The 14,196-nt window shown below is 38.4% G+C and overlaps 1 long non-coding RNA gene across 1 annotated transcript; it reads right to left on the reverse strand.

Moving 5' to 3' along the window:
- Positions 1-1,292: 1,292 nt before the first annotated feature.
- On the reverse strand, positions 1,293-12,875 carry LOC114465337 (uncharacterized). Its single transcript, XR_003674299.1, has 3 exons — positions 12,764-12,875; positions 5,349-5,358; positions 1,293-1,303 (listed from the first exon to the last, which is right to left on the reverse strand). It is a non-coding gene; the product is annotated as an uncharacterized LOC114465337 (long non-coding RNA).
- Between the last annotated feature and the right edge of the window lie 1,321 nt (positions 12,876-14,196).

A 14,196-nucleotide genomic window follows, 5' to 3' on the forward strand; every position in this document is an offset into this window, starting at 1 on the left:
CTGTCAGTGCTCCGACCATACGCTGCACACTGCATCCAATTGGTCTGCATGGCTGACGAATAAAAAAAAAAAGAATATAACAACCAACGTGCTGATATTATTAGCATACTAAATTTGATAGTATTATTATTAAATAGTTTTAATGATTGACACCTGTGGAAGGTTGGCCAAGGCGTGACTCAGTGTGATGCGTGTGTGCGGCAAATGACGTCATCATGTTTAAACGACCAAACTAAATATCTGGTGTCAAGGGAAAAAAAAACGTAAAGAAGAGGAGGAAAAGCCAGTGTTTAAGACCATCATGGTCAATTGTACCCAAGACGTGCGTGATCGAACAAGCAAGCAGAGCGACCATTGCTAAGGTATGTTAGCAGCTAGCGCTAACAGAAACAAATAAAATACTAGCTTAACAAGAAAGAGTAGTTGCATGATAACAGCGGTCTATTAATTTATTTCATTGTAGTTTAACCTCATTTTAAGATAATTGTGTATTTTAATACAAATGTAAAGAGTGACTCAGTTTGTGTTTTATACAATTAGAATCACCTTAACAGAGAAAGTATTATTTATTTAATCCTGTTATTAGATATCTATCTATCTATCTATCTATCTATCTATCTATCTATCTATCTATCTATCTATCTATCTGTCTATCTATCTATCATTCTATCTATCTATCTATCTATCTATCTATCTATCTATCTGTCTGTCTGTCTATCTATCTATCTATCTGTCTGTCTGTCTGTCTATCTATCTATCTATCTATCTATCTATCTATCTGTCTATCTATCTATCATTCTATCTATCTATCTATCTATCTATCTATCTATCTATCTATCTATCTATCTATCTATCTATCTATCTATCTATCTATCTATCTATCTATCTAAGCAAGGAATCTCTGTCTGTGTGTCTGTATGTCAGTCTGTCTGTGGCTCAAATATCTCTGCGGTTCAGGGACAGACAGAGCTGAGAGTTTCAACATGGCTGCTGCTTGGTTCAAGGGTGTGCAACATTGGATTTGTTTGGATGCCCGACCCCAACACCCCACCTCCTGAGTTGAAGGACTCAGTGATGATGTCATCAGTCCTAGCTCTCTACGGCGATGATGTCATCAGTTATAACATTATAACATTGGAACATTGGTCTTACCTCCAAAATGATGATGTCATCCCGATGTTCCAGTGATGATGTCAGACGTAGGCTGCGTCCAAATATTTCCTCCTATCTCCTTTTCTGTGCACTGTTCCTTCACCCCCGGAAGTGTTTAAGTGGTGGCCATGATAAAGAACGTCCCAGTTCTCTTTAAGATCAGGAAAGGAGGCTCAATGCTTCCTTTATAATCTCCTTCAGCCATGGAAACACTGATGCATCCTTTACCAAAGGAGATGAGATAATTCTGACCCATAATTCCTAGTGGCAACACATTTAAAGGGAAACGCACACCCGAGCAGGAAAGGTGGTGGAGTTGCTGCCATCTTTAAATCAATATTTCAGTGCAAAGAAATAACATTTGGTGATTTTATCTCCTTTGAATATATGTCGTTCTTACTGAAGGGTGATTCAAGAGTTCTGTCTTTAGTCATTTATAGACCCCCAAAACTTTCTGGAGAATTCATGGACGAGTTTACTGAACTGCTGTCAGTTGTATGCACTGAATATAACTTTTTAATAATAACAGGTGACTTAAATATTCATGTAAACAATAACATGGACAATACTGTCAAAGAACTGTATGCTTTAAAAGATACTTTTGGTCTGATACAACATAAAACAGACACTGTGGTTTTAGAAAAAGGGATCAGAGAATTTTTTAGCCACAGAAAGTGCGTCTGATTGTCAAAACAAACGTGATAGCCTTTACATAACTCCTCTCCTAACACCTTTCCTTAACCACGTGATGTCATCCACGGGGTTATGGAAAAGCGGATAGGAAAGGAGATAGGGGGGACTATACACACGCAGCCTAATGTGGCTAAAAATGTCTCTGATCCCTTTTTCTTGAACCACAGAGTGTTTGTTTTACATCAGTTATAATCTGATGTCTTACATATAATAAGATATGGGTCATTTATTTAAAGTTGTCCAAGGCATATCATTGCATTGGTACGGTCATCGTGAGTTTCCGTTTAAAAGTTGTCGCCGCAAGGACTTGTGGGTCAGCAAAATCTCGTCTCCTTTGGTAAAGGATGCATCAGTTTTTCCTAGGCTAAAGGAGGTTATAAAGGAAGCATTGAGCCTCCTTTCCTGAGCTTAAAGAGAACTTGGACGTTCTTTATCATGGCCACCACCTAAACACTTCCGGGGATGAAGGAAAACTGGATAGGAAAGGAGATAGGAGGGACTATTTGGACGCAGCTTTGCTCTCCTCCTGCTCAAAGTATGTTTGGTGCGGCAGTGAAATGTGTCCTATGGAAAATGTGCTTAGAGGGGAACTAATGTATTGCATCACATTTTTTTTTCAAACCATTGCACAGCTGTGAGCTGGCCCAAACGTAGCTCCGCCCCTGACAACAGGTCAGGAAATAGTGCAGGTAAACATATTGAAGCTTGTAGGAAATGCTGAATTCTTTACTTGAAATCTTGGTGAATCAGGCTCAAAGAAACATTTGTGGATTGGAAGAGTCAGATGATGTGAGATAAAGCATGAGGATGAGATTGAAAGGAATTTCAAATTAATATAAAGCTCATCAGGCAACAGTTTTACTACTTTTTTTTTTAGTTTGTATTGTTTATTTTCAAAGATATATTTTTTAAAGGATTCTACTTTTCAGAAATACATTTACATATAGTTACAAAAACCACTGCCATTGTTACATCTAAATAGGAGTTGAGCTCACGCTGGGAAAGTGTTAAACATGTTTCAATGCCCACAAAGCATTATTCTGAAAGGGCTGATGCATTAATAATAAATAAATAAATAAATAGGTAAAAGGACAAATATGGGAATAAACAAACAAGCAAACAAATAGATAAATGATAAATAGATGAACAAATATATCAATCAATCAATAAAAGGACATATATGGAATTAAACAAACAAACAAAAAGATAAATAGATGAAATATTGAATAAATAGATGGACAGATATGAAGGAATGAATGAATAAATAAATAGATGAAAGGTCACATATGAAACACGACAAGATGAATGAAATATAAAAAGAGAGGATTGACTCAACCAAATGGACTCCTAAGGCTCTTAAAGTGACAGCACACTAACTGTGATTATGTTGAATTGTAAAGAGATTCTGATTTTGTGTCACATGATGCTGTATAAGTCCGTGCATTAGCTTTTGTTTTTACTCACTGTAGAAAACCTTAATAATGGAAGTAGTTCCACTTCTCGCACAAATGTGTGTGTTTGTGTGTAGCTAAATGGAGGTGGTGTGTGTTTGTGTGTAACTAAATGGTGATAATGTGTGTTTGTGTGTAGCTAAATGGTGATAATGTGTGTTTGTGTGTAGCTAAATGGAGGTAGTGTGTGTTTGTGTGTAGCTAAATGAAGGTGGTGTGTGTTTGTGTGTAACTAAATGGTGATAATGTGTGTTTGTGTGGAGCTAAATGGAGGTAGTGTGTGTTTGTGTGTAACTAAATGGAGGTAGTGTGTGTTTGTGTGTAACTAAATGGTGATAATGTGTGTTTGTGTGTAGCTAAATGGAGGTAGTGTGTGTTTGTGTGTAGCTAAATGGAGGTAGTGTGTGTTTGTGTGTAGCTAAATGGAGGTAGTGTGTGTTTGTGTGTAGCTAAATGGAGGTAGTGTGTGTTTGTGTGTAGCTAAATGGAGGTAGTGTGTGTTTGTGTGTAGCTAAATGGAGGTAGTGTGTGTTTGTGTGTAGCTAAATGGTGATAATGTGTGTTTGTGTGTAGCTAAATGGAGGTAGTGTGTGTTTGTGTGTAGCTAAATGGAGGTAGTGTGTGTTTGTGTGTAGCTAAATGGTGATAATGTGTGTTTGTGTGTAGCTAAATGGAGGTAGTGTGTGTTTGTGTGTAGCTAAATGGAGGTAGTGTGTGTTTGTGTGTAGCTAAATGGAGGTAGTGTGTGTTTGTGTGTAGCTAAATGGAGGTGGTGTGTGTTTGTGTGTAACTAAATGGAGGTAGTGTGTGTTTGTGTGTAGCTAAATGATGATAATGTGTGTTTGTGTGTAGCTAAATGGAGGTGGTGTGTGTTTGTGTGTAGCTAAATGGTGATAATGTGTGTTTGTGTGTAGCTAAATGGAGGTAGTGTGTGTTTGTGTGTAGCTAAATGGAGGTAGTGTGTGTTTGTGTGTAGCTAAATGGAGGTAGTGTGTGTTTGTGTGTAGCTAAATGATGATAATGTGTGTTTGTGTGTAGCTAAATGGAGGTGGTGTGTGTTTGTGTGTAGCTAAATGGTGATAATGTGTGTTTCTGTGTAGCTAAATGGAGGTAGTGTGTGTTTGTGTGTAGCTAAATGGAGGTAGTGTGTGTTTGTGTGTAGCTAAATGGAGGTAGTGTGTGTTTGTGTGTAGCTAAATGGAGGTAGTGTGTGTTTGTGTGTAGCTAAATGGTGATAATGTGTGTTTGTGTGTAGCTAAATGGAGGTAGTGTGTGTTTGTGTGTAGCTAAATGGAGGTAGTGTGTGTTTGTGTGTAGCTAAATGGTGATAATGTGTGTTTGTGTGTAGCTAAATGGAGGTAGTGTGTGTTTGTGTGTAGCTAAATGGAGGTAGTGTGTGTTTGTGTGTAGCTAAATGGAGGTAGTGTGTGTTTGTGTGTAGCTAAATGGAGGTGGTGTGTGTTTGTGTGTAACTAAATGGAGGTAGTGTGTGTTTGTGTGTAGCTAAATGATGATAATGTGTGTTTGTGTGTAGCTAAATGGAGGTGGTGTGTGTTTGTGTGTAGCTAAATGGTGATAATGTGTGTTTGTGTGTAACTAAATGGAGGTGGTGTGTGTTTGTGTGTAGCTAAATGGTGATAATGTGTGTTTGTGTGTAGCTAAATGGAGGTAGTGTGTGTTTGTGTGTAGCTAAATGGAGGTAGTGTGTGTTTGTGTGTAGCTAAATGGAGGTAGTGTGTGTTTGTGTGTAGCTAAATGACACACTTACCTGTTTTAAATCTATGAAGAAGATGATGGCATCCATCAAAGCAAACACAGGAAACTGATTTGGCTTAACAGCGTAATCACCGGCGCCAGACATGGCACCAAGGGCATGTCATTGACTAAGTGTGTGTGTGTGTGTGTGTGTGTGTGTGTGTGTGTGTGTGTGTGTGTGTGTGTGTGTGTGTGTGTGTGTGTGTGTGTGTGTGTGTGTGTGTGTGTGTGTGTGTGTGTGTGTGTGTGTGGGTGAGGGGGTTTGGATGTATATTAGCAAACAAACTTCACAGTGACAAAAGTCAGTCTGAAGGTAATTTCTACCGTGTTTGACTTGATTCAAACAAGCACGTTTGTTTCAGCGTTGGATTGAAACCAGAGAAACACTCGATGTGTTACCGTGGCAACCATTCATTCATTGTATAGAATCTCGGAGAAAAATGTCTGTGTAGATGTTTGTAGATTTGAACCACTCCAGCTAAAGCTCAGGTTCTGCTGACCGTAAGTCATGTGAGTTGTTGTCATCCATTATCTAATAATGAGGTAGATAACAGGTTTGTTTAGACTACAGAGGAAAGAGACAAAAACACACGAGTAAGAGTAAATGAGAGAGAGAACGAACAATAGTGCCTTTGAAAAGTTTTAGTCTTTTTTGTTTCCTCAGTGATAGAAGAAGTAAATATCCACTGCTATAATTACTAAAGGAAGTAAAGAAATAACATCAAACTAGGGGTGTACACCAAGACACACTTAACCAACAAAAAATAAACATAAACCTCAGATCAAACATTGTGATGTAATGACGTACTGAACTCCTTTCAATTCCAATACATAGAGATCATATTTTGGAGGAAAAAACAGATTAGTCAAAATACAGATTATTATTCTTTTATTGAAATTGTCAATATTTTTTTCAGCAAATATATTTTCCTATAACATTCTGACAAACTATTTGAACTCAAACTAAAAAAAACTGCACATTTCTTAATTTATCACCATGCAAAGTTGAACAAAAATACATAATTTTCAAAAACATAAAAAGTAAAAATATAAGAAAAGTTTTCAAATCATAAATACAGTGAAAAATAGTTGTGTGTGTGTCTTTGCTATCTACAACAGTGTGCTATCCACACACTGTTGTTATTGTTTTCAGCCAAAAGATTGCACATTACTGTAAAACACATGGATATTTAAGCGGCTATTGTGATTGTGAGTCCGTCTCAGCGCTTCAGGGTCTCACAGCAGCAGCAGCGGAGTAATTCAGCTGCTTCAAACACTCCCCGTAGTGTTAAGCTGCTTAGTCACTTTCTTCTCCTCCTCATGTCTATAAACTACAGGAATAGTTTATTTAAGGTGATAATCATTAGTTTTGTCCAATTGCTGCGTTGCATTGTGTCACAAACATGTCACATTAAGTCAAAGGTGATACGAGGCGATATAACGGTTACTAAAAATGGAACTCCTCCGGGAGCTCACATTCTTATAGGGGAGGAGGAGCCAGTATTGTCAGGAGCAGGAGTTTCCACTAGGTGACCTCAAGTTGCGGAAAAATCCAACTCGCCTGTTTGGAGCTGACATTTTACAAAATGTGGAATAACAAGGGAGGGAGGAAACAGAACTTTTTCAACTTTGGCCCTCTGAATGAGGCTAAAGGGATGTATATCACTGTAGCAAAACCATTAGAAAGGGATTTTTTCATAATACTGCCCCCATTAAACTAAATTAAATTTGGGCTTAATTTCGATGGTTATACCACGAGCTCGGGCCAGGTTCAGACGTTGTGCAGTAAATTAGCTGATGTGTTTTGATTAGCGCGAGAAAGACTCAGATCAATGTACACATGCATGGATGTGAATACTCTGGCATATTCACCTCATCTCTAAAAACAGCTGTCGTCAAACTTCTTGTAAAAAATAATATGATACAACAGTTACTGTTGTATCATATTAGACCCATCTCCAACTTACCATTTCTCAGTAAAATACTTGAAAAATCAGTCTACTCTCAGCTCAACAGTTACTTGACCACCAGTAATATTCTAGACATTTATCAGTCAGGTTTCAGATCCCTCCATAGCACAGAGACAGCCCTACTCAAAGTTTTAAATGATATCAAAGTAAGCACAGATTCCAACATAGTATCAGTTGTTGTTCTGCAGTATTTGATCCGGTGGATCACAGCATTTTATTAAACAGATTAACAGAATGGGTGGGGCTGTCTGGAACAGCCCTAAACTGGGTTAAAACATACCTCCAAGAAAGGCAGTTCTTTGTTTTTATTGGGGATTTCCACTCAAATAAAGTGAGTATTAAGTATGGAGTGCCTCAAGGTTCCATTCTTGGACCACTGTTATTTAACCTCGACATGCTCCCACTTCCGCTGGTCACTCAGAAATACAATATTAACTATGCAGATGGTTCACAACTTTACATATCACTATCCTCAGATGACCTTAGTCCCATAAACTGCCTTACTCAGTGTCTCGATGATTTAAACACTTGGTTGTAAGACAATTTTCTTCATCTCAACAGAGACACAACAGAAATGATCATTTTTTGCTCCAAAAACTGAAAGACAAAAAGTTGCTGCTCTTCTCATTTTAATCTCTTTAAACACAAACAATCAAGCAAAAAACCTTAGAGTGATACTGGACAATGATTTAAATTTCAAATCACACAATCTGCATGTTATCATCTGAAAAACATATAAAAAATTACAGACATTCTGTCAACATTTGAAATAGAAAAAATAGTTCATGCATTTATTTCAGGTAGACTGGACTACTGTAATAGTTTATTTACTGGCCTTTCAAAATGCTGCTGCTAGAGTCCTGACTAGAAGTAAAAAGGTTTGAACACTGCTGTCTTCAGATCCCTCCACTGGCTTCCAGTTTAAAGTAGGACTGATTTTAAGATTTTAATACTTCCTTACAAGGCACTGACCGGCCACCTTTTACAGGTGGGAGCTTTAATTCCTCTTTAAAGCAGAAAAAAGATCAATTGTCTTTAAACTGACCTTGTAAACACTTAATCCTAATGCAAATTTAAATCCGAATTAAACTTAAATCCAAATTAGGTGGCTGGTTTATTCTTATTTTAATTCAGAATTAAATAGTTCCTATTTCTTGTTAAACACTTAATTCTGTTTTAAGTTAACTAAAATTGCCGCGATGACGCGCTGGTGAAGACATAGTCCAGGATGGACGCCCAGACTAGAGCAGAGACTATTTATTTAAAAAGAGCCTTAAAAGAAGTGGACATAATGAAAAGAGTAGATGGATGGAGGCATAAACATGAGGACATTCACACGAACACATTGACTTATTAAACACACGGACATCGCGGCAGACGGAACAGGCTTCATCTGAACATGAAGCACAAGAGCTTCACTAATGATGCGCGGATCATTACTTATTTATTTATTCATTTTTTTTCTTTTCTGCACATGCTGTCAGAGGTCAACACTACAAGAAGTGCAATCTCTTATAGACAGCAATGCATGTTTTGTTATTGCAATTAAAGAAATTAATTTATTTTATTGCATAATTGTGACCATCACCAGCCCTCCCTAAGGAAGGGTAAGAAACACTTTATTAAAGGGAGAATATCAAAAGGGAGAGCAGTGTTGCACCTGGGTGAGGGGGAAGGGAGCAGGGAGGAGAGATTCAAAGTAGAAAAATGGAAGGGTGGGGAAGAGTTGATTATTATAAAGTGAGAGTGAGATGTGAAGTTGTTGGTGTGAGGCTTAGGTATCATGGTGGTGACTGTGGACAGAGGGAAGGAGGGAGTGGTAATACTTAAAACAGGTATTTGGGATCAACGTGTCTAAAGTTAAGCCCACTACGAGTTTTATCCCACAGTCCAAGGCATGCTAGTGCACTGTAGACCGATGTATGTGCAAGAAACCGCCACTGCAAACCCAAGCGCTGCCCCGGACCTGAAGATGCAGCCAGGCTAGCAGAAAGAGTGGGGGCCAGGGAGCCCAGGCAACCCCCCACAGCCGAGCAGCCCCCCAGACGCCCCAAGACACCAAGCCAAGAGGCAGCCACTGCCCCCCACATACACATCCTAGAAAGCACCAAGGAGCCGAGGACCCAGTGCTACTTAGTAGCACAGGCGGCGGCACCCTCCACCCCCAGCCCCACCATCCAGCCCCCCAAGGGTTGGGTATGGGTTAGGGTTCTAAATGTCGACAAAGTATAATTGCGCTTTGAACGTGTTTCCATTGAACGTTGTTATGGAGCCTGGCAACTCCCATGAAATCTCATCCTGTGAGACTTCGCTGCAGGAAGACGGACGCTGCAAACCTCCTTAGAACACTCTGTGTTCCTTTGTTGTTTCATGTCTAATGTGGCAGTAATTTTCCAATACCAGTTTTTTATCAAGATATTTAGATTTTGCATATTTCCAAGGGTAATGGAAATGCAGCTAGTGATGTAAAGCACATTGAATTGCCTTGTGTATGAAATGCGCTATACAATAAATTTGCCTTTCCTGCCTTGCCTTTATATTATACAAATATTGAATAATTCTTTAATAATTGTAATAGTATACTTATGTAGCAAATACATACAACATTTTATGAAGTTTAACACTCAGCTGTGTTCCTTTCCTTTGCCTGTGTTGAACTGTAACTGAATCCTATCAACACGTCAAATATCTGTTTCGTCCATAGACTCTCAACACGAATCAAAACGCATTTCAGAGTTTGAGCAGAAAGACGTCTAAACACTCATTTCTGTGTTTAGTTTGTGCTTAGAGGATCACAAAGGTCACACAGGGTCAGAGTTTTAAAATAGGCAGATAGAAAGTTAATGACCTTTGACCTCGGCTTGTGCCTAGGTCAAAGAGTGTAGACGTACACACACACACACACACACACACACACACACACACACACACACAAAGAGAGTCAAAAACACAGCAACGTGCCCTTTGACCTCACGGCTGTGACGTGTGCTCTATTTCTGGGTTACATTTCTGATCTAAATAGATTCACCTTTGACTCATGAGACACACACACACACACACTGATCTTTTAAAGAAACATTAAAACAAAAACTAGAGAGACACAAGTGCAGGGATTTTTTCTTATCTATTTTTTAAAAGCACTATATAAAATGCGTGTCAAACTCAAGACTTCGGCCCTATAGAGCATCCAATGTGGCCCGTAGGAAAAAGTAAAAATGATTGACAAACAATAATTATTGTGTAATTATATATATATATATATATATATATATATATATATATATATATATATATATATATATATATATATATTGTATATTAGTTATATTGATTTCGTTATATATATGTAAGCCCCTACAAGACATTTAATGAAACTCCACAATATTTGCAGGGCTTACAGTGTTCCCAAACTTATATCACATGATAGCAGTCTTTTTATTCACAAATTGATTAAAAAAAAAAAAAAAAACAAGTTAAAAGAAAAAGATTTTTTTCAAAAACTTGCTTTAAATTACACAAAAAATGGGTAAAAAGAAAAAATCTAAGAAATTTAAAGCACAGTTCCTACAGGGACTGACAGCTGTCACTTAATTCTTGATATTGTCGTCATTTTATATATTTTTTACACATTATGTATGTGTGGAAGTGGAAACTTTTTTTTGGCCTGAAATCTGCTGCCCACTTCAGATCAAACTGGTCCTTATTTGGCCCCTGAACTAAACTGAGTTTGACACCCCTAGATAGATCTTTTCTATTATTTTATATTATAAAAGATCTATTTATCTTTTTTTTTTCCACTTGTCTGCACATACTGTCAAAGGTCAACACTACAAGAAGTGCAATCATTATGAGACAGCAATGCATGTTTTGTTATTGGAATAAAATAAATTGATTTATTTTATTGCTTAATTGTGACCATCACCAGCCCTCCCTAAGGAAGGGTAAGAAACATTTTATTATAAGGAGGATATAAAAAGGAAGAGCAGTGTTACACCTAGGTGGAGGGGGAGGGGGAAGGGGAGGGGGAAGGGAGCAGGGAGGAGAAACTCAAGACAGGAAATAGAAAGGGTGGGGAAGAATAGATTATTTTACAGTGAGAGTGAGATGTGAAGTTGTAGTAGAACATATTGTGCTTATTATGTTGTGTAATCCAGCCAGTATAGTGACAAGTGTGAAGCTTAGCTATAATGGTGGTGGCTGTGGACAGGGGGAATGAGTGAATGGTAGTACCTAAAGCAGGTATTTGGGATTAACGTGTCTAAAGTTAAGCCCAGTATGAGTTTTATCTCACATCCCAAGGCGTGCCAGTGCATCATTGACCAATGTATGTGCAAAAATCGCTACTGCAAAGCCAGGAGACGCCCCGGGCCCACAGATGCAGCCAGGCCAGCAGAAAGAGTGGGGGGCAAGGAGCCCCAGGCCACCCCCCACGGCCGAGCAGCCCCCCAGATGCACCCGAGATCCCAGGCCGAGAAGCAGCTACCGCCCCCCACACACACATCCGAGAAAGCCCCAAGGAGACGAACACCCAGCGTATCCCGCCACCGACCCCAACCCCCAGCTCCAAGGCACCCCGCCAGCATCCCGCAGAGCAACATGATAGTGAAGTTATTGATTTTATTGATGACGTTTCCTTATTCCCTTTCAGTGTTGCACTTTGTAGACGGTCCCTGGGCCTCATCGTTTAAGAACTAGGGCTGGGACGATAGAACGTGTTCACAATACAATACAGTAGACAATAACGGGCTCACTGTAACCAGACAATATGCTTAAAATGGAAAAAGGACAAAAAGAAAAATTACATAATTTCAACTCAATAGTAATATAAAAAATAAAATAAACAATGATATAGACCAATTTTTCCTGTTTAAAGTGCAAAGTGCCACTGTGCAAACATAACACAAAAACAGATTGACAATTCATGACAGTTTAAAATTAAAACCAAATCATGTCATTGTTCTTCAAACAATATTCCTCTCTGTGCATGAACAACATTTTTAACAAGATTAAAAAAAAAAAAAAGATTAAGCTATGAACATGCGGTTTTTCAACAATATTAGCATGTCAACATTTTCTGTCAGCGATTGTACCTTTGTGTTGCACTAAAAATGATCCTGAATTCTTCACTTCTTATAGAACTCAATAGATTAAAAGTGGCGATTGGCGCAATTTAACTTCTTTTTACACCGTTACAACGCCGTTAACGTTACTGAACGTTAAATACGGTGCGTTACATGTAATGATTGAATAAACTCTGAAAACACCTCTGGCTTCATACACAGCTGTAGTGAGGAGGTGGGTTAAAAACAAGGTGAGAGATTATGATTGGCTAAGGCGGTGTCATGTTTCATGGTAGCCAATCAGAGCCATTGTTTTTACACATGTGCCAGCACACACACACACACACACACACACTACAGATTTGATGAATCAGCAGAGATGGTGAGCGTGGAGCAGTCTGGTGAAAAGTTGTCATTTTTAAGGTGACGATACAAACACTACTTTATATTAATTGTGGTCAAAGAAAAGAACGTACATGCGTTATTGTACATGAACGTACAATAACACGAATAGTTCCTTGGAAGTGAGTTACTTTTATTATAAAGTAATTCAGTTACTAACTCAGTTCATTTTTATACAACTAATTACTTTTTTTAAAGTAACGTTCCCAACACTGGTCATCAATGACATTTTTTCAACATGGCGGCACACACGCTCTCAAACGGTAAACTAGTCCCAAACAAAACAAATATGGTGCAAAATAATGCGTTTTGTTAATCACAGATCTTCTAATAAGCACATTTTAAAGGTTTTAGAACATAATAGTAAAAACAGTGCAGGATCCCTTTAAGTAGTGAGGGCATCAGGAAGATGGACCCGTGAGAGACCAGAGGGAGGAGGGAATGTGACTCATTGGTCTGAACAAAGCATTCACAGGTAGTCACCAACATTTATCTTCTTTTTTTTAACACCAACATGCCTCTGAAGTCACTGTGCATGGAATCATTTCAAACTTATTTGGACATCAGGGTAATCCTCTGCCTGTGACGTATTGCTTCTAAAAGTCCCAGCAACTATTTCCATTTGTCCCTTTGTTGCGTATTTCTTATTAAACTCCTGCCGTTTGCCTTTTTTAAACAAATGGTTGGATTTTCTGAACAGTTAATTGTGTTTTAGAGAAAAGAACAACATGTTGGTCAACCTTGCCAGACAGACCGTCTCCTGCTTTAATGTTTTAAAGGAAAAAACTTGTCCCATCATAGTTCGTGCTGTAATATTTGATAGTTCATGATGTGCAGTTTGGTGAACTTTTTGGTACATAAAGGCAGTCAAACTCAGTTTCGCTCAGGGCCCAAAAATGGACCAGTTTGATTTCATGTGGGCCACAGATTTTAAATAGAGGAAAAAATACATTTCAACATTAATGTAGCCAAGCTTTGACTTCTACATGTAACCAATGAGATGTCAACAATATTCAAGCATTAAATGATGGATAAATGATTTTCACCTCAAAATCCTTAATATTGTGACCAATTTATGTGTAATTTTAAGGAAAAATTGTCAGATTGTTTGTGAGAAATTTCAGGATTTGAAAAATAAATGCAATTTGAGATTAAAAAAAATTATGACTGCCATCATGTGATTTAATCGTGGGAAAACTGAGTCCTGCAAATATTGTAGAGTTGAACTGAGTTGTTTTTTTTGTATTTTTTATTTTATGCTGTGGGCCACATTGAATGCTTCAAAGGGCCGGATTTGGCCTCCAGGCCTTGAGTTTGACACGTGTGTCTTACATGCTCCATTTAAAAGAAGTACGCTAGTGTGTGTGTGTGTGTGTGTGTGTGTGTGTGTGTGTGTGTGTGTGTGTGTGTGTGTGTGTGTGTGTGTGTGTGTGTGTGTGTGTTAAAGCTGGGTGGCCCTAGTGTCTCCTCTGCTCAAGATCAGGGGCTTTAGTCACCTGATTCTCATAAAATCAAGTTTATTAGCTGCTCTGAAAGTGTGTGAGTGTGTTCATGCAGTCGTGTGTGTGTGTGTGTGTGCGTGTGTGTGTGTGTGTGTGTGTGTGTGTGTGTGTGTGTGTGTGTGTGTGTGTGTGTGTGTGTGTGTGTGTGTGTGTGTGTGTGTGTGTGTAAAGTGCATAATTTACAGTGTGCTGTTTTAAAACAGTAGGCCTG

This window comes from Gouania willdenowi, chromosome 1 (genome assembly GCF_900634775.1).
Source record: "Gouania willdenowi chromosome 1, fGouWil2.1, whole genome shotgun sequence".
In the NCBI taxonomy this organism is placed as follows: Eukaryota; Metazoa; Chordata; class Actinopteri; order Blenniiformes; family Gobiesocidae; genus Gouania; species Gouania willdenowi.